General features: G+C 43.4%; 1 protein-coding gene across 2 annotated transcripts in view; it reads left to right on the top strand.

Moving 5' to 3' along the window:
• The first annotated feature begins 8,775 nt into the window (after window positions 1-8,775).
• Window positions 8,776-27,294, top strand: part of LOC132590610 (protein PALS1) — a 136,473-nt gene continuing 117,954 nt past the window's right edge. Inside the window, exon 1 of one of the 2 annotated variants that reach the window (XM_060263579.1) lies at window positions 8,776-9,157. The gene's annotated coding sequence lies outside the window, so the exon portion shown is untranslated. The remainder of the gene's footprint in view (window positions 9,158-27,294) is intronic. The other variant, XM_060263580.1, reaches the window with a different exon arrangement.

The raw sequence follows: 27,294 nt of genomic DNA, 5'->3' as shown, positions 1-27,294 counted from the left end.
ACAAGTCTGAATGTATAATAAATACTGACAATTATTAGATTGAACTGCTCCTCTAAAATTAGAAAACCAGAGCAAGGGTCAAGTCAGGAGTACAATGTATCCAGTTTTTTTTCTCTGAAGAAGAGAAGGAAAAAACTTATTAAACAGACCCAAGTGTCCTCACCAAATTTTATAATTCAAAATTTACAGACAAAATTCATTTTTAAGCAAAGCACAATGATGATTCATAGCACCAGTTGTCCAAAAGGGATTAATGGAAGAAAGGAATTTTCTATATCAGCTACAGAATTAATTTTCCATACTTACAGAATCAGGCCATTAAAATAATCCAGAAGAAGAAAAAACTGGAACTTCAAAATTTTTCTGGTAGGAAATCAAAAGGTGCTCAAGCTTTCCCCAATACTGCTCATAATATCAATGCACAGGAATTAATGAAGGATTTTTGCAGTGCTGGAATAAAAATGTACATGGTTCAGCAAAGAAATGTCATAAGTGGGGGACAAGGGAGAAAGAGAGAAATCAAAGATAAATTGAAGGCCGTGATGTCAATTTTTAAATAAAACAATTATTTTTAAAAGACGGAATATGCTTTATTTTAGCCAAATGCTTCTACATTCTACATAGCTTTATTTTTTTATCCCATCTAGAGCACACTTTCTCCCCCCCTCCTTAAAAAAAAAAACTTTCACAGCAGTTATGGGCAAATATTTTAAGTTGTTTAATTTAGTAGTAAAGTGTTAGGAAATGATTGCCTAATTCAAAAATTATGAGCTGCAACAGTCTGGAATCCAGTGTTCATTCTTTTATTTTCATTTTCTGTAATTGACTGATTATGAATTGACATATGCATGCTTGTTATCTGAACAGATAGAGATCCTGTTAGAATAACTACCATTGTGGGTACCTATGATCTGGGAGGAATACATAAAGGTCCCAATAATAACACATGGTTTTATATTTTAATTTTGAATTTTCATTGTATTGCCTTTTTATATATGTCAGCTGCTTTGGGGCAGGATATAAACTGAATGAACAAATAAATAAGTAATGAAAAAAAGATTTTATTCAATATGGGGCCTGTCTCACTGAAGCAAGCAGAGATTCTAAATGTAGTGCTATAGTGTTGAAATATAACTCTCCAGTATAGGGGTCCCCAACCCCCGGTCAGTTGGCAACTGGACCATGGAGTGAGGCAGAGACTTTCACCTACTCCTTATTTAAAGACCCCCAAGGGAGAGCCCCACAGCGCAGAGTGGTAAAGCTGCAGTACTGCAGTTGGAGCCCTCTGCTCATGACCTGAGTTTGATCCCAGTGGAAGCTGGTTCAGGTAGCCACCTCCAGGTTGACTCAGCCTTCCATCCTTCCGAGGTTGGTAAAATGAGTACCCAGCTTGCTGGGGTGGGAGGGGGGGAGTGTAGATGACTGGGGAAGGCAATGGCAAACCACCCCGTAAAAAGTCTGCTGTGAAAACGTTGTGAAAGCAACATCACCCCAGAGTCGAAAATGACTGGTGCTTGCACGGGGACTACCTTTACCTTTATGGGAGGGCAGGGATAGGGTGTGGGCTTGGGTGCAATCTGGGGCAGCAAAAACCCCAGCACCCCCACCCCCACCTGTCCATGGGAAAATTGTCTTCCACAAAAGTGGTCCCTGGTGCCAAAAGGTTGGGGGCCACTGCTCTAGTAGTTAAACAGATTTTCATTTCTCCTTCAGTACAATCAGATTTTCTGTCTATGCATCTATTAACAGTAACAGTTCCTACCTCATATTGAATCTGACATCTCTTAAATGAAAACAGAGATTCGTTTGGAGAGATGGCTCCAGTAATCCCACTATTTATTAATTATGGAATTAATTAAAGCTGTGTGTTGTATTAGACCACTATGCCTGGCTGTCACTGGTTCCCACTGCATTTCAGCTCTGTAAAAGCTAATAAAACACTACATTTTATGGCAACAGTCCTAAGAACCAAATGTATGTGGCAAAACACAGATCTGATGGATCAGGTTGGAAAGGGGCTAAATCAATCACCGATAACTGTACGAGGCAAAGCCATAGAGAGACTAGATGAACTTTTTTTTAAGCACCTAGAAATTACCCTTGCTCTCTTTCCTGTAGTTTTCCATTCTTCCTCTAGATGGCAACAGTGTCACACATATTTTGACCAGCCCTGTAGCAAATTGATTATTTTCAGACACGTTTCCTTCTGCCAAAATACAGTGGTTTTCTTGTAAATGTTTAATGATAAGCAAACTAAAATCAGTTTGCTGAGATTTACTCCAATAAAAATATAACTATAAAGGACGCTACCCAAATAATACAATCCAGAGAGGCAAAATGCAACTGGAGTTTTATTTGTTCCCAAAGCTGAAGAGACAAGCTATTTTTAAATGGAAAGTGGCTTATCTCTTTGGCAATGTCAACATCAAACAAACCTTCAGCTGAGATCAGGATTGGTCCTACTTGCTTCACAGTTGGCCATTCTTAATACCACCTTTGGTAATAGGAACATGACTCAGTTTCATACATTTCAAATTAGATGGAACACACAATATATAGAGTTATGGAAACTACAGCAACCCTGTAGGCATAGGGTTAATCCACAGCAACCCTTAGTGGCTACTTAAATCTGCTGAGGGGCTGCCTGTCTGGATTGGAGAAGTAGGTAATGACTCCTTGAAACAGGTTGTGAAGTCTTTCCAATTTGGCTTAAGGCCTGTGAAGCAGCCTTGGTCACCCTGCTGGATGACCTGTGCCAGGAGATGGACAAATTATGGACTGATTCTGTTGATTCTTCAGGACCTCTCAGTAGCATTCTGTAACATCAATTATAGTATCCTTCTGGACTGCCTTTCTGGGGTAGGACCTGAAGGTACTGTTTTGCAGTGACTTCGATCCTACCTGGAGGTTAGGTTTCAAAAGGTGGTGCTAGGGAACTTCTGCTCAGCCTCTTGGCATTTGCCCTGTGGATTCCAGCAAGGCTCCATCTTGTCCCTATTCTCTTCATCTACATGAAACAGCTGGGTAAGGTCATCTGGAGATTTGAGTTGGGTTATATGCTGATGACTCAATACTATCTGTCACTTCTGGCTAATCCTAGAGAGGCTGTAGAAACTCTGAACAAATGCCTGAAGGCACCTTTGGAGTGCAGACAGGCTAATAAACAGAAGCTTAATTCTGACAAGACAATGGGAGGAAGTTATGACCTGGGATTTAAGGTTTCCCAAATTATGGATAGACGTACACTCCCCTTGCAGAAACAGGTCTGTAGTCTGGAGTGTTCTTAGACTCAGGCCTACTGCTGAATATGCAGGTGGCAGCTTTGACTGGTTAGCCAGCTGCAGCCTTTTCTGAACAGAAAAGATCTAGCCACTGTAGGGCATGCCCTGATTAGATTACTGCAGCGTACTCTACATGGGGCTTCCCTTGAAACGTGTTTGGAAACTTCAGTTGGAACAGAAAGCTGCAGCCAGGATGTTGACTGGAGCAAGTTGTAGGACCATATGACTTCAGTCTTGGCCCTGTCTACACTGGATCCCAGTTTGTTTCCAGGCTCAATTCAAGTGGTTGGAGTTGACCTTTAAAACCCTATGTGGTAAGGACCAACATACCTGAAGGATTACCTATTCCCTTATGAACCTACCCCAACCACGATGGTCATCTTCCCAGGCCTGTCTGAGATTAGTGGATACAACCTGGGAGAAAACAGTCTTGATCATGGCACCAAAACTCTGAAATTCTTTCACCAGTGAGGCTCATCTGTCCCCCCTCAGTTGCTGTCTTTCTCTAGCAGGTGAATGCTTGTTTTGTTTGGTGTTCCTCAGTGATCCATCCTTCCTGCCCAAAATTTCAATTGTTGCTTTTATGTTTTTGAATGTGTATTTTAACTCAGGTTTTAATTGTTCTGATATGTTTTTGTTGGTTTTAATGATTTCTAAGATGTGATTCTAAGATGTTAGTCGCCTTATGAACCCTTATGAGAGCAGAAAGGTGAGGAATCTGTATATCTAATGGCGAAGTTGGGCCCCCATCTGTGGAACCTAAATCTGCAGCTCAGAGCCACACTGATGTTAGATTTTTCTGCAAACTTGGGAAATACCCTAAATTTGCAGAGAAATCTGAAATTTTAACTAAAATATACTAGAGGGGTGGGTTAAATTGTCTCCAAAATTTTAAAAAAGCATTGTCTGCACTTACCTGCAGAGCTGGCAATAGCTGCTGCAGGAAGCCACTCCTGGCCCAGCCACTGCAGGGGAGGACACTGAGAGACGTTTATGGTCTGGCTGCTGTGGCAGTGGATACCAGGAGAAGCTCTGAGCCCATGACAGAGGACTGCCATGAAATTGAGCTAGTGCCTATTGGAAATTTGATCAGGTGGTCTTAGTTGACGTCAAAAAGAAAAATGGAGCAGATTGGCTCTTCGAGGAAGCATTGTATGCGAAATGTGATCCAAGTTGACAGGCACGTAAGGGAACATCACCTTTGGAGCCAGGATTTGTAAGGAATTTGGATATCACAGAGGATTGAACAAGAAGGGAGAAAGACTGGACATTCTCTTGACATTGAAATACTGTGGCTCCTTTCCTTTTGTGAAACATTTTGATATATTGTGTATTTGGTATTATTGGAAACAAACATAGACAATAAGAATTACTTCGTATATATTTTTATGGTAGGCTAGGCAATAGAACAGAGGTGACAAACATGTGGCCCAGGGGCCAAATCAGGCCCCCCAGAGGGCTTCTATCAGCCCCCTGAGCAACTGGTTGTCATCTGCTTCCTTCTCCTTGTCTCTTGCTTCCTTCTGCATCACAGCCTGCTTTCCCAGGCTTGTTCAATCGCACAAGAGCTACAGAGCAAAGCCTCTATTTTCACCATTGGCTGAGGCTCCTCCCTTGAGGAGGAAGGGGGGAGGAATAGCTTGCTTTGCCAGGCTCTCTCAATCACACAGCAGAGCTACTGAGCCAAGCCTCTCTTTATTCTATTGCCTGAGGGTACTCCTCCTCCTGGTCCCTGGGGAAGGAAGGAAACAGCCAGAGTTTCCTTTGCCCAGTTCCCTTGATCATGCAGAAGAGATACAAAGAAAGCACCTGTAAGACCTAAAAGTGCCAATGTTTTAAGCATGTTTTATTTTAAGCTTTTTAAAAATCATTGTGTTTGTCTGTATCTTTTATAAGATTTATATTTCTGCTACCTGGCATTACATTTTATGACACATGGCCCAGCCCCACAAGGTGTCATTTATATCAGATCCAGCCCTCATAACAAATGAGTTCAACACCCCTGCAATAGAGGAAAGATGGGAATCCCCACTGCTAGTGTTATGTAAGTTACTATTTTTTAACTTAGTCTGCTGAGATCCCATTGAGTTCAGTAGTATTAACCTTTCAGATTTCAGCTTTGCAGTTCAATATAATGTTTTATTATGCTTGCTTATTCATAAGCAAGAGCCCTGTGGCACAGAGTGTTAAAGCTGCAGTACTTAAGAGAACCTTCTCTCTTAACCTCGGTTCTTGTAGTTCGTTTTTTAATTGAATCTCTTTATCTTTCAAAAGGTCCTGATGTCTTTTCTTCTTTTCCTTGTTTCGTCTTGCTAGGTATCTAATAGCAATACTTCTAAAAAAGCCTTACTTGTATCCCACACCGTTGGATGCTAATTTCAGGTTGTATATTTTGTTTTAAAAAATTCTTCAATTCCTCTGTTGCTTCTTTGGTAAATTGCTCTTCTCTCAAAATTTGAAAACTTAACGACCATCAACATTTTTTGTGGTAATTCTTCAGCTTTAGCCAAACTGGGTTGTGGTCTGCAAAGGATCGTGGGAGTATCTCTATCTCTTCCACTTCTTTCATTAAACTCGCAGTAATCCAACACATATCACACATATCTTCGCAGTGGAGGACGGTAAGCAGTGGGGTGCCGCAGGGCTCGGTACTGGGTCCCATCCTCTTTAACTTGTTCATAAATGATTTAGAGTTGGGAGTGAGCAGTGAAGTGGCCAAGTTTGCGGATGACACTAAATTGTTCAGGGTGGTGAGAACCAGAGAGGATTGTGAGGAACTCCAAAGGGATCTGTTGAGGCTGGGTGAGTGGGCGTCAACGTGGCAGATGCGGTTCAATGTGGCCAAGTGCAAAGTAATGCACATTGGGGCCAAGAATCCCAGCTACAAATACAAGTTGATGGGGTGTGAACTGGCAGAGACTGACCAAGAGAGAGATCTTGGGGTCGTGGTAGATAACTCACTGAAAATGTCAAGACAGTGTGCGTTTGCAATAAAAAAGGCCAACGCCATGCTGGGAATTATTAGGAAGGGAATTGAAAAGAAATCAGCCAGTATTATAATGCCCCTGTATAAATCGATGGTGCGGTCTCATTTGGAGTACTGTGTGCAGTTCTGGTCGCCGCACCTCAAAAAGGATATTATAGCATTGGAGAAAGTCCAGAAAAGGGCAACTAGAATGATTAAAGGGCTGGAGCACTTTCCCTATGAAGAAAGGTTGAAACGCTTGGGACTCTTTAGCTTGGAGAAACGTCGACTGCGGGGTGACATGATAGAGGTTTACAAGATAATGCATGGGATGGAGAAAGTAGAGAAAGAAGTACTTTTCTCCCTTTCTCACAATACAAGAACTCATGGGCATTCGATGAAATTGCTGAGCAGACAGGTTAAAACGGATAAAAGGAAGTACTTCTTCACCCAAAGGGTGATTAACATGTGGAATTCACTGCCACAGGAGGTGGTGGCGGCCACAAGTGTAGCCACCTTCAAGAAGGGTTTAGATATAAATATGGAGCACAGGTCCATCAGTGGCTATTAGCCACAGTGTATGTGTGTATATAAAATTTTTTGCCACTGTGTGACACAGAGTGTTGGACTTGATGGGCCGTTGTTCTTATGTTATCTATATGTGACAACAATTTATGTGTCTCAAAGAAAGTATAATTTCTTGAATGTTAGTATCTAGTACGCCATGCATCAGCCAAGTTTAATTCTTCTGCTATTTCTAAAAAACTTTTTGGAAGTTGGTGTCCTGATTCTTTCTTCCCTTCCCTGGTCTTTTTGTCTATTTTCCTCTCAGCGACTGCATTGAAATCTCCAATAATACAATGTTCCTGATAGTCTAACTCCCCCAATTTGTAGCATAATTTCTTGGAAGAATTTATCTTGGGAATCATTGGGTGCGTAAACGTTAGCTAGTAAGATCCTTCTGTCATCAAGAGTACTATCTACCAATAATATTCTACCATCATCCGAGGAATAAACTTGCTTTGGGTCTAAGTAGTCCTTCTCATAAGTTGCTACGAGGGTTGCCAATCCCCAGGTGGGGGCAGGGGATCCCCCCCAATTTGGAGGCCCTCCCCCGCTTCAGGGTCATCAGAAAGCGTGGGGAGGGGAGGGAAATGTCTTCTGGGAATTCTATTCCTTATGAAGATTTATTCCCATAAAAAATCATGGAGAATTGATCCATGGGTATCTGGGGCTCTGTGGGGGCTGTTTTTGGGGTAGAGGCACCAAATTTTCAGTATAGCATCTAGTGCCTCTCCCCAAAATACCCCCCCAAGTTTCATAAAGATTGGACCAGGGGGTCCAATTCTATGAGCCCCAAAAGAAGGTACCCCTATCCTTCATTATTTCCTTTGGAAGGAAGGAATTGAAAAGGGGTGCCGTCCCTTTAAATGTGATGGCCAGAACTCCCTTTGGAGTTCAATTATGCTTATCACAGCCTTGATCTTGGCTCCACCCCTAATGTCTCCTGGCTCCCCCCCCCCAAAGTCCCCAGATATTTCTTGAATTGGACTTGGCAACCCTAGTTGCTACGCCTCGGTTTTTCTTCTGATCAGCTGAAATAAATAAAGTGCCTAATTTTTTGTTTCTAAGGTGCAATTCTCCGGTTGGAAACATCCACAGACAGAACTATTTCTGCAAATTAATTCCTAACTGAATAGTATTATCTAAACATATTGTTGTCTTCAGTATTATGGTTTATGCCTTGAGCTACACAGTTTAATGTTCATTTGAATTTCCATGTTTTGGGAAGAGATTTGGGTGTGCATGTATTATTTCAGAATGTGAACTGAGGACAGCCCACTTTGCTGTTTGGGTTCTGTCTTCCAAACGATCTGGGCCTTTTGTATTACTCTAACACAGCACAGAAAATATTAAAAATGACCTTTCCTTCTCAAAATGGGCAGCTATTGTTTAAACAACTAGGATTATTGTGTGGCACTTTAAAGCCTAATGGAGTTATTGTGGTATAAGCTTTGTGAACTCAATTTACCAGGCCACAATAAAGTGTTACACCCTTCTAAACCAGAGTTACACCCTTCTGAGCCCATTGTCTTTAATGGACTTAGAACGGTTTAACTGTGCTTAGGGTGGGATGGCCTGCCACTCTGTCATTCTCTAAATTCCACACAACTTGGTTGCTGCTTTAACACAGTCTTATTACCAGCACTTTGCCCTTATTTATTAAACTATGTTATTTTCTCTTCAGTTTCTCATAAAATACTATTAGGTTTGGGTGTTTGAATTTAATGTAATCAGCCAAAAGAGTTGCGCAATTATTCTTTTCGATTAATAATAATTTGGTTTATTTATTTATTCATATAATTTCCTGCCGGAGAGATGTGAGGCAACAACGGTACCCCTTCCTACTACTCTACTCCACCCCCTCATTGCAACACCAGCATTTTTGCCCGATTGGTCAGAGAAAGGAAGAGGCTACTCGCTCGCGCGAAGGGGGTGGGGTGAAATAGCGAGCACGCGCGCGCCCGTGGGCCATGACGTCTGTGTGAGATGGACAGCCAAGCGCCGGCGCGGATTTCCTTATTCCTTCCCTCTAGATAAGGTGGTCGAGAGCGGATCGCAGGGCGCTAGGAAAGACCGTGACAGCGCCTGCGCGCTGAGAAAAGGCGGTGCTTCTGTCCCTGGGATCTGGCACAGGGGGCGGGGCGATGTCGACTGAAGTTGTGGTGCTTCTCGCTCTCTTTTCCCTCGCTCCCTGGCGTCTGCGCGCGGAGTGAATTGGGAAGAGCTTGTCTCCCTGCTCGGCTCGGGCCCGTGTTTGTTATTTTGAGGGGCCTGAAGGGAAGTGGTGCCGGGCGCGCCTTCTCAAGGTGTAGGCTGAGTCCCGTCTGGTGTGGCTGGCTATGTAAAGGTGAGAAGAGGCCCCTTGATCTCTTTTTCTTCCATAGCCCTGAAGACATTCAACAGGTTCCTCCAGGGAGAGGCTGGCGTGGAGTGGGGAGGTGCCTTACTGCCCAATTTAAAGAGCAGGCTTGAGCGCAAGTCTACTCAGTAGTAAGTCCCATTTTATTCAGTGGGCGTTGTTCCCAGACAAGTGCTTTAGAATTGCACCTCCGGATCCCCTGCTCGTCGTTCCTATGCTGGGTGTTGGTGTAGCCATGGAGACGTCTTTCTCGGCGTGGATGTCTTAGGGGAAGAAGTGGTACCGTTTCTCTGTTCCCCTCGTCCCCGAGTGTGTGAACTTTGTCTCTGTATCTAGCTGGTCGCCTCCAAATGCTATCCCTGATATCCCGCCCCTTTCTCGCTGGGCTTTTCTTTCCTGCCTGTAGTTATTGGGGAGGGAGGGAAAGTGTCTGTCTGTGCCTGGTAGGGAACTTGTTTAGTTACGCTTCTTTGAGGGTGTGCGTAGAAGTAGTTTGTGTTCCCGTGTGTTGATCCTGCCGATCTTGTACTTCGTGTCTAATCTGCGTTTGTGCTTCCGGCTGGCACGAAGGAGGCTCGAGATTGCTTAGTTGAGGCCCTTTTGCTATTTTCATTGTTGCTTTACCTTGTCTATTTCAGTGTGTCCTGCAGTTAATCCTGCCCCCACCTGCTGGAAATCTCATGTTTGGGGAACTGGCCTTATAAAGCCATTAGCCTCAACTGGCACACAGGAATCTTGCAGGAAGGATTAAATTGATGAACCGGTGGAAGCTATGCATACAGCAACACGTTTATCTCTTTAAACTGTTTGGGAGTAGTAGTGCTGTTTAGGAATCATGATCAAGGAGGTGAATCTTCCAGAATATTTTGCAGAGAAGCCAAGCGACTCCTATGCCACTGTGAGTGTATAAACCCTGGCACTTTAATTTTTTTTAAAGTTTCAGGGTATTCACTTTTCCTGTTTTTAGGTTTATTTGTTTAGAACAAATATCTATAAGTATTAGAAGGTTCTTCTCTGTACCTGACACAGGATGCATTGATATTGTGGAACAAGAGCAGAAGATGAAGTACAGTTTCTTGAAAGGAAATTGTTGGATGTTAATGGTTCATTTCTGCTGAACAGTAAGGATGGTAAAGAATTTTTAGACAGGTTGATTCCAAAACCCTGAAGTTTTGCAATATCCTAGAAATACAAAATATTTCACTTTTTGCTGCCTTTTCTGATGAACTATGCACCATGGTGCTTTGTTAATACTTATGTTACAGAATAATTGTTATACAAAGCAGGAGTCAAGTTGCACCTTTAAGACCAACCAATTTTTATTTAGAACGTAAGCTTTTGTGTGCTCTTAAGCACACTTCATCAGACGAGGAATCCAGCACAGTGAGCAAAGCCATACATAGCTGAGCAGAGCCATACATAGCTGGTAAGCAGTGGCCCAGAATGCAACGTTATATTTCATGGTTCCTAGATGTTGAGAATTTATAGATTGAGAATATGGATTATGATTGATTCACATATACAGAAATAAAGGCATTTTGAATAGGCTTGGGACCATTGTTTCTAGAAGCCAATAAGACTTTTTCACTTCCAGGGGCAAAGCATACAGACTACCCAGCAAAGGCATTACAAGGGAGGAAGCAGAAGGCACTGTGAGACAAACAACACAATATTTTTGAAAGAAGTCCAGACCAGATTTAACTTTCCCTGCAAGCATGCAGTAATTGTGGGGAACATCCATTTAAAGGGTAGAAGGGCTCCTGTGTTCCTCCCCATACTGGTTTTTTTTAGTCACAGCAGCACCAGGGGGTGTTATCTGCCTCATTTAAAGCTATATGTGCAGGATTATGTACACATACAGCTCCATTCTGGAGCAGATTACTCTGCTGGGGCCATTTCCACTTGAGGGGAAAAGCACGAGGGAGCACAGTGTGGGAGCCCTTCTCCCCCATGCCATGATCCAAATTGGGCCCCACAGGATTTCAAAATGACATTTCCTACAGCTGCTGTGTGGCTATAGGGAAAGTGAATCAAATCCAGACGCAACTAATCACAAACATATTGTGTAAGTTAGTGCTGCTTGTATAGAATTAAGCCACTTCCAACTCATGTCATTATTTAGCATTTTAGCACAAAGAAATTCCAATGCCATTTTGAAAGAAGTGCTCTTTACCAGTCAGTGGCTTTTAAGAAATTACAAGCAGGGGACCCACAAAGACTTGCAGGGGACATTTCATTTCCCCCCTCCCACTGCATCCTTTTCCCTTCCCCAAAAACCATCATCGCCTCTCCCCTTTTCCTGCTTCCTTTTCTCCTTCCTACCAACCAACTTACCTTTATTTGCCTCCCTCTCTTCAGTTTTCCTTCCTTCCCTCCCTTTGGCAGCTGGTACTTGGGAAAACTATGGCCCAGAGGTGTGGTTCTGGCAGTTGTGCTGGGGAAGCTGTAAGCACTTGCAGGTGACATATCAGTCTTCCATTATCAGTCTTCCCACAAAATTTCCTCCTTACCTTCTTTTAGCAACCTTCCCCTGCTTCCTTCTTTCTGTCTCACATGCCAAAACAACCTTTTATCTGCCTCCTTCGCTATATTTATTACTTATTTATACTTTAGCATTTTCCACAATGGGAACCCAAAGCTGCTTACATCATTCTCCTATCTTCCGTTTTGTCCTCACAACAGCCCTGTGAGATAAATTAAGCAGAGAATGCATACTGGCCTAAGGGTATCCAGCGAGCTTCCAAGGCATAATGGAGTTTTGAAACCAGGTTTCCCAGACCCTAGTCTGAAACTCTACTACACCACACTGATTTTTTTTGTAGGGTAGCTGTTTTTGAACAGCAACAAGTAGCCATTCATATATGAGTCAAGCAAGTTGCATGGCATCAGGTTTCCCAATGGCTGCTGGAGAGCCCTCCCTCCCTTGGAAAGAGCCTTGACTTTTCCTGACTGAAACCAGGGCTTAAAGGCTGGCAATGCTGTTGTGGTTTTCCAGCAACCCCAACAATGGCCACCAAGAGAACATTATTTCTTAAAGGTATGGATGCTGCATTTGCTACTTTGGTGGGTTTAAGCCCCCAATGTTGTGTGTGTGTTTTAAATTTCAGATTTTGCTGCAAACCTGGGACTTTTTGAAGGTTTGTAAAAAAGAGTTATCTGGTCTGTTCATGGCTCCAGTCTCTGGATTTAAATATCCACAGAAGTTGCCAAGTTTGGTGTAGGAAGCCAGTTTGGTGTAGTGATTAAATGCTCAGACTCTTATCTGGGAGAACTGGGTTTGATTCCCCACTCCTCCACTTGCAGCTGCTGGAATGGCCTTGGGTCAGCCATAGCTCTTGTAGTCAGGGCCAGCTCATCCACTAGGCAAACTAGGCAATTGCCTAGGGCGTTGAGAGGCAGGGGGTACCGAGTTGGGCTCCCCCCCTCCTGTGCCCAAGGCAACTGACTAGTTTGCCTCCCCCGCAGCTGCCACCAGCCTCCTCTGGCCCGCCGCCGCCACAGCGCTCCACTCCCCCCACCACGGCACTCCTCTCGCCCTGCCGCCACCATGCTCTGTTTGCTCCCACTTACCACGACTACAGCCCTACTGGCTTCTAGCAGCCCACGCCTGGTTAAACGTGCAGGCGCGGGCTGCAAGAAGCCTGTAAGGCTGTTTTAGTTGCAGCAAAGGGGGGGTGAGCGGAGTGCGGTGGCAGTGGAGGCAAGCAGAGCATGGCAGCGGTGGGCTGGAGGAGGCAGTAGCGGGGGGTGAGAGGAGCGCGGTGGGGTGGCCGGAGGAGGCTGGCCGCGGCGGGGGATGGCATGCAGAGCATGCCCAGGGGGGCCAAGGTGGTGGGGCGCCTGCCTAGGGCACTGTTTGCCCACGAGCCAGGGCTGCTTGTAGGAGTTGTCCTTGAAAGGGCAGCTGCTGTAAGAGCTCTCTCAGCCCCATCTACCTCGCAGGGTGTCTGTTGTGGGGTGGGGAGATAAAGGAGATTGTGACTGCTTTGAGACTCTGAGATTCAGAGTATAGGGTGGGATATAAATCCAATATCACCTCCACCTTCTCCTCCTCCAATTGGATATGCAATTGGAGATCTGCAAGGGACGCAGGGAGAGGGCATTCCATTCCCTCTACCTTTCCTTCCTCCTGCCAGCCCTTCTCTGTCACTCTATCTCTTTCCCTTGCCTGCAAGACTCATGGGGGAGCTAGCTCACACACACATACACACTGCACTGCTGTACCTCCCTTGCTCTGGCTCAGCCACATACCCTCTGCTGCTGCTCTACTCAGATACCCAACATCCCAATTGTCTACATCATGTTGCAGTTGTGGCAAAATGAGGATATTGGGGGGGAGGGGGCAGAAGCTCATGCTTCTCCTTGGCAACTCTCAACAACAAAAGGGGGGGTTGGCTCATCTGCCCAACCATCCCCTTCTCCAGTGTTCTTGCTGTCCAACTCAGTGACAGTTTCAGCGGGGGGGGGGGGGGGGGACTCCAGAGCATTTACATTTAGCTCAGAAAAATCAAGATGGGTAGCTGTCTTAGTCTGTCTGCAGCAGCAGAAAATTGTGAGATTCCAGTAGCACCTTAAAGACTAACAAAATTTGTGGTAAGGTGTGAGCTTTTGTGAGTCACTGCTCATTTCTTCAGAGAAAGCTGTCTTTAAGGTGCTGCTTGGATTTATCCTCTTTTCTACTGTATTTAGCTCAGAAATACTCTAATTTTTAAAAGTAAACGTTTAATCTAGTAACATTTTATTATTTAAACATTAGTAAACAGGGTGTTACCAGCCTCAAATGGTTCAACACTGATCCAGTGCTTTTTGTGTATCTTAGCTCTGTATCACATTTAACAATGCCTTCTGAGTTCTTGTGAAGTATTTCCAGGCTTCACTCTGTTTTGCACCATTTTCCCCCCTCTGGAAACACCATTAGCAAAACTCACAATAAACCTGTGTTACCAGCAGTATGTGACAAACTCCAACTTCCTATTTGCTGGCACTGAATAAGTAGCTTTAATCAGCTGTTGCAATTGTATATATCCCACAGAGTGATGTCTAGCTGTATAGAGATCTAAATCTGCATTCTACACAAATATACTATAATATGACCAAACTCAGTGTGATTGGGATTGCTACACAAGCAACGTGTTTACTCATGAAGTGAACAAATTCTGATCCGTGTCTTGCAGTTTACTCGTATAGTGGGTGGATAGGAATTGAGCTGGGATCACTGCAGGGATCTACACAATTGTAATATCTGATTAAAACTGGCTCCTCAGTGCCAGCAAATGGGAATGTCGTGTGACATGAGCACCATAAAGGTAATATAGATTATCACAACATTTGTAGACTGCATTTCCAGAGCAGGAAGAATGTTGTGCAGAAAAAAGGAGTTATATCTGATTTAACTGGTATTGTTTAAGCTTTTACAATATTCTATAAATAAGTAGACTACAGTTTAGTTGCTCAGACTTTCAACATTTTATATCCCTAAGTTATTAACACACTGTATGTAAGAACTGCTTTCAGTTGAGTATTACTGGATTTTATTTCTACCAGTAAATAGACCCTTGGTTAGACAATGCCACTTGAAGATACGGAGCCACTCAAGGGTAGCTAATTGTTACAACTACAGTACAATGTTAATACATCAATAAAAAACATTGTTGTAGAAATGGAAATATGGACAGGGTAGCTAAATGCTTTTAAATCCTCAGTCATGCTTAAATTTCTTCTTTCAAAACCAATACAACTTGTAAGTGGCAGGACCAGTCTTTTGTGATAGGTTCAATCCTCTGGAAGGCTTACCTGTGTGCATTCACATAACACCTTCACTCAATGCATTTAGAAATATGTGAGGGCATAAGGTAAACTGCTTTGACAGATCTGGCTGCATTTTAACCCGTGTGATATTTTTATCTTTTTGATGGACTGTATATGTTGCTTTTATGCCATTCCAACATGTTCTTTTAGCTGCCCACAGTAGAAAAGAGCCTTAAAAGAACTGATAATTCGGGGGGGGAGTACTAGATTTGTCTCCCCCTCCCCCCACACTGTTATAGGAAAAGAAATTTCATCTTCAGCCAAGAAGATAAATTCTAAATTTGATCTCTTGGTTAGCAACAGTAGCATTAAGGGAGACTTTTAGAGTTAATGAGCTGAGCTGATCAGCTAGGCTTTTTTTTCACCTGCTGGGTGGTCGATAAGTCGTACTTGAGCTACTAGTATTAAGGATCTGCTTTGACCATTCAAACAATCTATTCTGTCCAATCATTTAAAGCCGAGAAGGGCATCAGATAGCAACAAGTTAGTTTATAGCTTCAACCTTACTTTAGATGCTTGAATTTCTAACGTGCCTCATTCTGTGGTACACTAGTGAGTTACAGTAATTATTTTTATTTTACTTTTCTCTGTCTTCCTGCTTAACCCTAGCTGTCAATAGTGAGTTCATACAAAAGAAAGATTTTCTTCAGAGATGTTTGAATTTTAACATATCTACAAGGAGGGGAATTTTGCTTTTATTTTGAGTTATCTGTCCATTGTTTGAGCCACAAGCCATTTCAGTGTTTTAATTATTATTCCATTGAAATTAATGGCAAGAGGTTGGTTAAAGTGCATCTTTTTGGGGTATAATTATACTTTGATTACAAGCCCCAAATCATGTCTTCATTGTAAGAACAGCTCTGCTGGATCAGACCAGTAGTCCAGCATGCTTGTTTCACACAGTAACCAGCCATGTGGCCCAGAAGGCTTACAAGCAGGTAATAGAGAAGGCAAAGAAAGAAGTACTTTTCACCCTTTCTCACAATACAAGAACTTGTGAGCACTCAATGAAATTGCTGAGCAGTTGTGTGGGTTAGAAATGATAAAAGGAAATACTTCTTCACCCAAAGGGTAATTAACACATGGAATTCACTGCCACAGGAGATAGTGGTGGCTGCAAGCAAGGCCGGATCTGCCAATAGGCAAACTAGGCAGTTACCTAGGGTGCCAGCTACCCAGTGGCTGCCTCCCCGAGTCTCCCAGAGCCTCTCAGGAGTCTCCTGAGAGGTGCAGGCTGTGTGGGCTTTCTCCCTGCCTTTGCACCCCTGGGGTGCAAAAGCAGGGAGAGGATCTCCCTCACCCCTGCTCTCGGAGTCTCCCGAGAGGGACGGGGGTTTTCTCCCTGCCTTTGCACCCCCGGGGGTGCAAAAGCAGGGAGAGATGTCTCCCCCCCCCATTCCTCTCTGGAGTTTCCTGAGAGGCAGGGGTGCAAATGCAGGGAGAGGATCTCCCTTCCCCCTCCTCTCTGAATCACCTGAGAGGTGCGAGGGATGGGGGCTTTCTCCCTGCCTTTGCACCCCAGGGGTACAAAAGCAGGGAGAGGATTTCTCCCCCCCCCCATGCCTCTCCAGAGTTTCCTGAGAGGCAGGGTCTTTCTCATTGCCTTTGCACCCCTGGGGTGCAAAAGCAGGGAGAAGATCTCCCCCCCCATTGGCCCATTCATTCCTGTGAACCCATAGGATAGAATGGCAGGATCGTGTCGCCTTTGCAGCATGATGCCAGAGAAGGGGTTTAAAGTTTAAATCCCCTTCTCTAGCGTTGCTCTGCAGAGGCGGCACGATCCCTCCATTCTACCCTATGTGGCCATAGGAAAGAATGGAGTCCATTCTATTCTATAGCCGCATACGATAGAATGGACTCCATTCTTTCCTATGGGCCTATAGGATAGAATGGAGGGATCTGCGGCTGCTGCTTCATGATTCTAGAGAAGGGGATTTAAACTTGAAACCCCTTTTTCAGTGTGGTGCTGCAGAGGGGCGGGGAAAGTTATTTTTGCCTGGGGCACAAAATGCTCTAAAGCCAGCACTGGCTGCAAGCATAGACAGCTTTAAGAGGGGACTGGATATACATATGAAGCAGAGGTCCATCAGTGGCTATTAGCCACAGCATATTGTTGGAACTCTCTGTCTGGGGCAATGATGCTCTGTATTCTTGGTGTTTGGGAGAGCAATAGTGGGAGGGCTTCTAATGTCCTGGCCCCACTGATGGGACCTGGTTTTTTTTGGCCACTGTGTGACACAGAGTGTTGGACTGGATGGACCATTGGCCTGATCCAACATGGCTTCTCTTGTGTTCTCATGAATGGAGGCAAAGGTCTCCCTGTGTTGTTGCTTCCATACCACTGGTTTCTGACCATGAAGGTTCCATTTAGTCATCCTGGCTAATACCCATTGATGGACCCATCTTCAATCCATTTGTCTAATTCCCTTTTAAAGCCAACTAAGCTAGCAGTTATCACTGCATCCTGTGGCACTGAATTTCACAAGTTAATTGCGCTGAGTAAATAAGTGCTTTCTATTTGCCTGCTCTAAATCTATTATGCATCAGCTTCACTGAGTGCTTGCACATAGTGGCATTATAGGCTCTTCCAATCTGTGTTTCCTGTCCTATGCATAATTGTGTAAGCTTCTATCATGTCCTGCCTTCGTTGTTGTTTCTATAAATTTAAAAGCCCCAAACTTCTGAACACTTCCTCCTATGGAAGGTGCTTAAGGATCTTTCTGGTTATGCTTTTCTGCTCCATTTCAGCACTACCCTTTTTTTAGAGAACCAGTTTAATTTAGTGGTTAAGAGCATGAGAGAACCAGGTTTGATTCCCCCACTCCTCTACACACAACTGCTTGTGTAACCTTGGGTCAGTCACAAATTCTCTCAGAACTGTTCTCTCAAGAGCTCTGTCAGCCCCACCTACCTCACAGGGTGTCTGTTGTGGGGAGGGAAAAGGAAAGGAGATTGTAAGCTGCTCTCCCAAGTGAAGGGTGGGGTATAAATCTAGTCTTCTCCTCCTCCTCTTCAACTATATGCAGTAGGTTGGATACCTGGATCAGTTTCCCTGAATAGAAGGCACTTTCATCAACGGAAGGGAATAGTACTGTCTTCTCCCCTCAGGTTATAGCCTACTGAGCCTGAAAAAATAAATGGACGTAAGTCTGAAGAAGTGAGCAGTGACCCCCCAAAACCTATCCTCCTCCTCCTTTCTTGGCCAGCCACAGGCCCACAGTTTCTCCATCTGCCTGGCTTGTTTGGTAGTGGTGCTGGGGTGACAACTCTCCCTGCCCGCCTGCTTGCGGTGCCTCTGGCTGCCTGGCTCACACCGCAGTGGAGGGCAGCAGCAGCAGTTCATGAAGTTATGGTGGCTCCTGCTTCTGACTGACTGACTGGCTTGTGTAGCAGCAACTCCTGCACCTATAGTGGCAGACTTTCAAAATGGCAGCCAAGGTCATATGACAGTTATTACAAGATCATAATCTTCTGTTTAAAATGTCACTTTTTTTTCTTTTCAGGATTTTTCAGCAAACCTGAAGAGTCTCCCAGATATGTAAAGAGACAACCCTTATCTGTATCTAGCCCCATTCTCTGGGGTTCTTGATTCACATGGTGGTCAAGTTCAGAATTAGATACATGATATAATGTGCTTAGTAACCATCATTGGTAGATATAAAATATGTAGATAGTATGAATTGAACAGTCTTATTAGCCACTGCAGATATAAAACCTGTTTCAGATAAATGTTAATGTTCTGTAATAATAATAAATTTTTATTTATACCCCGCCCTCCCTGCCGAAGCAGGCTCAGGGCGGCTCAATCTAGCTAGATTTTTTTTTTTTTTTAGTTTTATCTTGCATTTCGGGATTGGAGACATTTTACAGTGATTACTACTTCAGTTCCTTACCTTGGTGAAATGCAGATTTTTGAGATAAAACCTTAAGAGTATATGGCTGACATCGTTTTAAATGGCTAGGGAGGAAGGCAAGAGGAATAGAACATGTATTTCATGCCCCATGGGACAACTTAGTTTATTTATATCCTGCATGTTGCTGAAACTCAAGGCGGAGTACACAATTTTTTAAAATAATGCAGTCAGGCAGCATTAGACGTTCCATAAATAACTCAATAGGACTAGAATCACTAAACTAGAAAACATTGCAAACAGATATGACATCACATTCCATAAACATTCCAATGCAAAGATGAATTATATAGGTGGCAGACAATGCAGCACAAGGAAGATGATACAGTTCCCTCTTATTCTACATAGCTTGTAGTTCTTATCTAGCAAGGAAACATGTTGAAGGTGAGTGCCTAGGCTGCAGTATTAATAGTTGGAGTAAAATGTATGATTTTTACCAGCAATGGAGGGTATTCTCTGCGTGCCTCTGATGGTTTAAGAAATGTTGGCCAACCGTCTTTCCTATATGAATTTTATGAGGCTGGATGTTGTTTGCTCAGATTTTTTTTTAAATACCAGAGTTTCCCTTCACCAGAGTATTCACTTGTGTGCTTTTAGTTCTCTTCACATAGGGACAGAATGACATAACTACAGGCCACACAACTTGATATAAGACATCTGAGTTCCTTTGATAACTGCTTTTTTAATGTTATGTCTTCAGGTGAGATAGGGTTTTGCTCTTGGATAAGATACCAATGTGACTATTCCATCAGTCCTCTGCCTGCCACCCTCTCAAATCCAGCTATGTCTTCTCCCTTACATCATCATGGTCATACTAGATAGGACTTGTTCTGATTGAAGGCTAAATATTAGATGTGTTAGTCAGTAGCAGCAGTGGTACCTTAAAGAGTAACAAGATTTACTTAATTGCAAATTTTCATGAGTCAGACTCTCAAAAGCTTATGCTGGAATAAATTTTGTTACTCTTTAAGGTGTTGTTTTCTTCTGATTTAAAACTGTTAATGATGTCACTACGGTAATCAGGGCCAGCGCTGGAGGTTCTGCTGCCTCAGGCAGAACCCTGCCCCCATCTTCCAGTGGGGGGGCAGTGTGGCAGTGGGCGTGCTTGGAGCCTGGCTCTGAGTGCACTTGCTGCCTCCCTGCCCCCCAACCTTGCCCAGCTCTCCTGGTTCCTGGAAAGACTTGAGCAGGGTCGTGGTGGCAGCAGGCACGCTCGGAGCCAGGCTCTGAGCTTTCTTGTTGCCAAGGCGCCCCATCAACCCTTCTTATCCTTCCCAGGGCCCGGGAAGGCTGGGCAGGGTTGGGGTGACCACCTTCATGTCCCCCGGGTCTGTGCTATAGACCCAGGGAATGTGGAAGCAACTGGGCAGTGCCTGCACAGTGTTGTCTTCAGAGCCTTCCATTGGGGAAGGCAGGCTCCAAGGAGCACACACACCATGTGTAGGGAGAGGGGGTTCCTGACGGTGCCCCTATAGCCCATGTGCTGCCCTAGGCAGCCGCCTACTAGGTCTACTCCCATGCACTGGCCATGACGGTAATCTCGCTGTGCTGGCATAAATTATGCTGATAAAGGGGACTTGCTTGCAGTTCTGTGCTCATTCAGCTGGTGTAACTTGAGGGTAAGGATTGCACTGTTTTTCTGCTGCATTATCCCAGTTTTCCCTGTTAGTGTCTTCCATAGCTTTCTTTTGCCTTTGTCTTGTGACTTATTATCAGTCCTGAGGAGTTTTAATTATTCATTACCTGTAATTGTGGTTTCAGCCTTGAAAGGATGGTTTATTTAAAAATTAAATAAAATCTAGCAAGCAAGATTCCATGCTGGAACTACTTTGTGGCATATATGTACATATGGGCTCATCAGCTGTCAAGCTGGTTCTTATTTGCACATTATTTTCAAGACTTCTTTAGTGCTTACTTATCAGTGTAATTATCTGTTAATGTTTGTTGCTGCACTCTGGTATATTGACTTGTTAAAGTGTACCTTGTGAAATTCTGCAGCGACCTGTGCATCTACAGCAAATATTGTTGCTTCACTACCCCTTTCCACAATTCTGTATAAGGAGACCTGCCACCAAGATTCAGCAGATGGTAGAAATGGCAGTCTTAATAAACACAACTTTTTGTCAAGCTGGAAATGTGGCTTTTCAGGAAGCCAGCAACAGCTTCTGTGTTAGAAAGAAATCACCTTTCCAGTTTGTATGCTAGGTAAACAAGAAACAGATTTTGAATTCACCTCTGGCTTCTCAACATTTCACCAAGAATTCATGAGTGGGACTCTGAATGTGTAAATATGATGTCATAAATATAGAAAGATTGCATAAGAATCAGAATGGCAAGGACTTTGAACTTGGAAGTATGATATTCACCCTTTGGATTCAAGATTTTAGATGTTAATTGTATCAGGCACAGTTGATATGCTAATACTGCAAAATGTATTGAGAGGAACTAGGAATCAAACCAGCTTCTTTAGCTTCTGTGTTGTACAAGGGACATTGTAAAATATTAAGAAAGTTCCTGTGATCATTTCATGCTGGAATCTGAAAAATATTCTGTCGCTGTTGTGGAATTTGCCATCCTGCAGCTTCCTAACCCACCTCTCATAGCTTCTCGGCTAAGATCAAGTGTGTGTAGTATCTAACCCAGCTCTTTATTCTCTTATCTGTGATTTCCTATCAGCTGAATCCAAAAACAAAAGCTGTGCGATATCTCCTGTTAAGACTATCAATAACAATACAAGAACAAAGTTTTTCAGCAGCACTTTTAAGACCAACAAAGTTTTTTGTGTGCACTTCAGATAGGTACCTGAAGAAATATACGTGCCCATGAAAGCGTATACTTTGAATGAAACTTTGTTGGCCTTAAAGGTGCCACTGGGCTCAAATTTTGTTCAGCTGTTTCAGACTGACTCAGCTACCCTCCTGAATCTAATAACAAAAAACAGTGCCGACTTTCAAGTTCTCCAGAATGCTTCACAAGGCTAGATGCCAACGTGGGAGAGAAATATTGCAAAATGTGATCTTAACACCTCCTGTTAGCATCTTCATAGTATGCCAGACTGATTTGAGTAAAACAGTTGGGCTTGCAACAGCTTTCCTGTTAGCAGGGGTCCTGACCTTTTTGCGCTTGCAGGCACATTTGAAATCCTGACATGGAATGGTGGACATAGCAGCAAAATGGCTACCACAAATGGCTGTTGCAGGAGGCAGAGTCAGCCACAAAAAGATTTCCACAGCTTAACTTCAGTAATACTGTGCAGATCCTTGTTGCTACCAAAGCAACAATTTTTCAAAAACCTGCACTGCCAATCAAAAAGCCTTGCTGGGCAGAAGCCCTACCTAGCCTCACCCACTTCCTAAAGACATTTGATGGGCACTGAAAAAGAAGTTGGTGAGTGCCATGGCGCCCACATACACCATGCTGGGTTCTCCTGCTGTTAGGTTTGGCTTGAATGATTCTCTAGTTTGACATTGATTTGAATTCTTGGGTTGCATGTTTGTTGTGTTAGGCTAGCCACTTTGTTCTGTGCTTCTGCCAGAATTCCCTGGTTTTGTATTGTTTCTTTGGGCTTGTTTGTTTCTGCTTTGAGAGGTGTTTGGCCAGTTATTGTTTTGCATCTTTGGCTATTCTTTCTCCTGGAGAAAGCATGGAGGCATCTTGTTCAGGGTCTCATGGAACTGGACCTTGTGGTCCAATTCATTTGAAACTTGGGGATTATTTAAAGGACAGATCCCAGCAGCTGTGCTACAGTTTTGGTGCAGTTTGCTGAAGAAACAGCCCTTCTAGTTCTTCAGAAAGATTCCCCATAGGGAATAATGGAGCCAGATAATATTGGAATCCCCACTACCACCAGATAGTTGTATCCTGGATTATAGAGAATAGAAATATTTTTGGCTCCCTGATATTCAGATCCAACCCCCCCATTTTTTCCAAGATGCATATCTGTGTGTGTGTGTGTTGTGCCATCAAGTCACTTCAGACTTAATGGCAACCCTATGAATTAATGTCCTCCAAAGCATTCTGTCGTCCAGTTCAAATCACTTTACTCCTAAATTACTGTGTCCCACCCTCATAGTCCATGGAAAAGAGCACCTGATATAAGAGAAAATTATATCATATATCAAAAAATATATTATAGCTTTGGAAAAAGTGCAGAAAAGGGCAACTAGAATTAAAGGTTTGGAACACTTTCCCTATGAAGAAAGGTTAAAATGCTTGGGGCTCTTTAGTTTGGAGAAACGTCGACTGGGGGGGGGTTGACATGATAGAGGTTTACAAGATTATTCATGGGATAGAGACGGTAGAGAAAGTAGTACTTTTCTCCCTTTCTCACAATACGAGAACTCATGGGCACTCAATGAAATTGCTGAGCAGTCAGGTTAGAATGGATAAAAGGAAGTTCTACTTCACTCAAAGGGTGATAAACACATGGAATTCACTGCCACAGGAGGTGGTGACAGCTGCCAGCATAGACAGCTTCAAGAGGGGATTGGATAAACATATGGAGCAGAGGTCCATCAGTGGCTATTAGCCACAGCATATTGATGGAACTCACTGTCTGGGACAGTGATGCTCTGTATTCTTGGTGCTTTGGGGGGGGGGCAACACTGGGAGGGCTTCTAGTGTCCTGGCCCCACTGGTGGATCTACTGATGGCGCCTGGTTTTTTGGCCACTATGTGACACAGAATGTTGGACTGAATAGGCCATTGGTCTGATCCAATGTGGCTTCTTTTGTTCTTAAGGCAAATAGATGGGGGGAAAGAGTTGGAGATGGAAAGAAAGCAACTTTAACTTTAAATGTATTTGCTAAGCCACTACCTGGCTTGGCTTGGAGACATGATTTAAAGAGAGAAATGCCTTCACCAAGTCAGCCGATGGGGTGGTGGGGTCTTCAAGAGCCACACAATATGTGTGGAAGGGCCACATATGACTCCTAAGCTACAGTTTGGCCACCCCTGGTCTTGATTAAGACATGCAAAAGGTCCTGGGAGAACCAGATTACTCTTTCTCTGTATATAGCCTGAGGATATTGGGGGGGAGGGGTCTAAAGGATGGCTCCCATGGGAAAGGGGTCTTGTGGTAAAGTAAACTCATCAGTCCTAACTAACTGCATTGGTAGGTATAAGAGGAGGGAAAGTATTATTAATATTTCTGTTCTGCTTTTACCTATATGTGGATTCAAAGCTACTATATATACAGAAATACATCTATGCTGGATGTTTGATTCAAGAATCAGTTAATACTCCACATTGTGGAGACATTGAATCTCGTGATATGAAGTTTCAGTTTGACCCTTCACTAATCCTTTTCCGCTGGGAGCCTTTCAATAGTGCCAGAGGTGTGAAATTTTCAGAAATGTTGTAGAAAAACTTTTGGGGGATGGGATAGAAATTTGGAGGAAATTTAAATATATGCAATACTTTCTTTACCAAATTGGTGTTTTAATGCTTTAACAATATGAATGCATCTTATGTTACATCATATAAAATTGTTCTATTTAGCACATTTAAGTGAAAATACATTAGTTTTCTACAAGAAAAATCATGATCAGTATTTGAGAAAGTTGTCAACTGCTGTACCTTATGCTGCCTTTATATGCATTCATTTTTGGTATCGGAGAGGTAGGAAGAATTAAAAGTTGAAAATAACTTTTATAGTATATATTTGGGTAGGCATTCATACAGTTACAATAGAAACCTTATAACATTGAGAACATTGAACTCGTCATTTATTATGAATTATATTTTAGCTGTTTTCTTTTGTGGGTGGGGAGATGTGCCATTTTAGATGGGTTTAAACTGCTTTAATTATGTGTTCTGTTCAGTTTTAATGGTTTCTAAGATGTGTTTTTATTAAATATGCTTTAATTTGTTAGCCATGTTCGTAGTTCTGATGGAGTCACAAACACAGGTATAATATATATATGTAATGTAGTTGACAAAATAAGTCACATTAAACCATAATACACAGGAATTGTCTAATGCTGTAGGTTGTTTATGCAGAAATCATTGTAAGATATACTTCAAGTGAGTAAAATCTTAAACATTTCACTCATTCCAAAATAGTAAATATTTCATATAAGTTTTCCCCCCTTCTCAGTGCTCTCCAGAGCTTCCATGGTTTTCCTTTGGAAAACGTTGAGGTAGAAGTCCTCAGATAATTAAGACCTGTTTCTGGTTCTTAATAATTTGAGGCAATGAAGACCTGTTTCTACGTTCTTTTGCAAAAACTGATCCAGTTATTATAATACTGTAGTGCAATGCTTCCTTTCCTGTGTTCATCAGCAACCCTGGCTTGGTCTTGGATCAGCCATAACTTCATCTTTTGTCCTTCTAACTAGTAATTGAAAATTATATATTAAGTACATTTTTATTCTTCCCCTTCTCCTGGGAGCTCAGGGCAGCACACATTGAGGGCTTGAGATATCCCAGGTACAAGGGAAACCTAGAAATTCCATTGTGGTGCCTAATTTTTTCAGTAGTGAGGTTACAGTAGTGTGTTTTAGGAGTTCTAAGTGGAATTACAAGGGGTTAGAGTCAGCCATTTTTTCCACTGGTGAAAAAGGGAGGAGAAATTGACTTCCAGAAAGGGTATGTTTGGTATCATGGGACCTGCATAGACAAAAGCCATGTGGAATGAACTCTGTAAAAAGAAGGGAAATTGGCTGAGATTGAATGTCAAAGCTGGCTGGATCCAACCTAAAGTTTATTTGCAATTTTACATTAGAAAATTTTATGGTATAAAAATAAATGTACATACTGCTTCTTTATATGTAAACTCTACACCATTCAGTGATGGTGGATTAATGTGGTGGTGGAAGAAGACCATAGATTTATACCCCACCCTTCTCTCTGAATCAGAGTCTCAGAGTGGCTTACAATCGTTATCTTCCTCCCCCACAACAGACACCCTGTGAGGTGGGTGGGGTTGAAAGAGTTCTCACAGCAGCTACCCTTTAAAGGACAACCTCTGAAAGAACTATGACTGACCCAAGGCCATTCCAGCAGCTGCAAGTGGAAGAGTAGGGAATCAAACCCGGTTCTCCCAGATAAGAGCCCATGGACTTAACCACTACACCAAACTGGCTTTCACCAGGTTACTTGGTCCTCCATCAATCTTGAACTCAGGGGTGGGAGGTAGAGTGGCTTGGATCATCTGGGAGGCTTTCTCCTTCAAGCCACTTCCCATTCCAAAGATTCTAAAGACCTGGCTGGACATTCCCATTCCCCCCTATCTAGGCAGAGAGCTGATTTATGCTTGCTTGTGGAGCCATTGATGAGGTGGCTCCTCGATGTTCTCTGTGTTCCTGTGGAAAAGCATCCCCCTGGTATACGGCAGAACATAGGAGGATGAAGCGGAGCTTAGACCAGGGGAGGCCAAATTTGCTTAATGTAAGAGCCATGTAGAATAAATGTCTGAAAGCTGCAAGACATGATCGCCAGATATCTAAGAGCCACAAGACATGAACATCAGATGTTTGCAAGGCAGGAAGGGAAGAATGAAGGAAGGAAAGCAAATAGATGGAGGGAGGGAGAAGTGGAAAGAAAACAACTTTAACTTTAAATGCATTCTCCAAGCTGCTGACTGGCTTGGCTTGGAGAAGTGGTTTAAAGAGAGAAATGCCTTCTTCAAGCTGGCCAACGGGGCAGTGGGTGCTTTGAGAGCCACACAATATGCGTGAAAGAGCCACATGCGACTCCCGAGCTGTAGTTTGGCCACCTCTGGCTTAGACGACTAGAGTGAGTTTGGGGGGGAATTTCCAGAAGACCTCAAGGAAGCAGTGGTCATACTGCTCTTGAAAAGGGCATCTCTGGATTCTCTAGATCCAACCAATTACTGCCCAATCTTGAATTTACTGTTTCTGGGTAAGGTAATTGAGAGAGTGGTAGCTGAACAGCTCGAGGATTTCCTGGATGATATGTTGGCCCTAGAGCTGTTCCAATTGGGCTTCCACCCAAGCCATAGGATGGAGACTGTACTGTTTGCCCTAACAGTCTTCATAGACAGTTGGATTGAGGTGGGTTAGCACTGCTATTGTTGTTAGATCTCACAGCAGCTTTTGACACAGTCGACTATGATCTATTGGTTCACTGCCTTGCTGATGTGGGAATATATGGGGTAGCCCTTTAGTGGCTTTCTCCTTTCTCCATGGCCAGGGACAGAGGGTGGTGCAGGGTGAGGAGGTGTCCACAAGGTTTTCCCTAGTATGTGGGGTTCCTCAAGGAGCACTCCTTTATTGGACATTGTTTAACATCTATACATGCCTCTTTGCCCAGCTGACATGGAATTTTCAGACTTGGGTGTCATCAATATGCAGATGACACTCTGCTATATCTCTTTACTGGGTGACCAGTCAGCCAATGTTCCACAAGATCTGGCCAAGGGCCTAGAAGCTATGGTGGGCTGGC

Source organism: Heteronotia binoei, unplaced genomic scaffold (genome assembly GCF_032191835.1).
Source record: "Heteronotia binoei isolate CCM8104 ecotype False Entrance Well unplaced genomic scaffold, APGP_CSIRO_Hbin_v1 ptg000334l, whole genome shotgun sequence".
Classification (NCBI taxonomy): Eukaryota; Metazoa; Chordata; class Lepidosauria; order Squamata; family Gekkonidae; genus Heteronotia; species Heteronotia binoei.
This window is presented reverse-complemented; position numbering and strand designations above follow the sequence as displayed.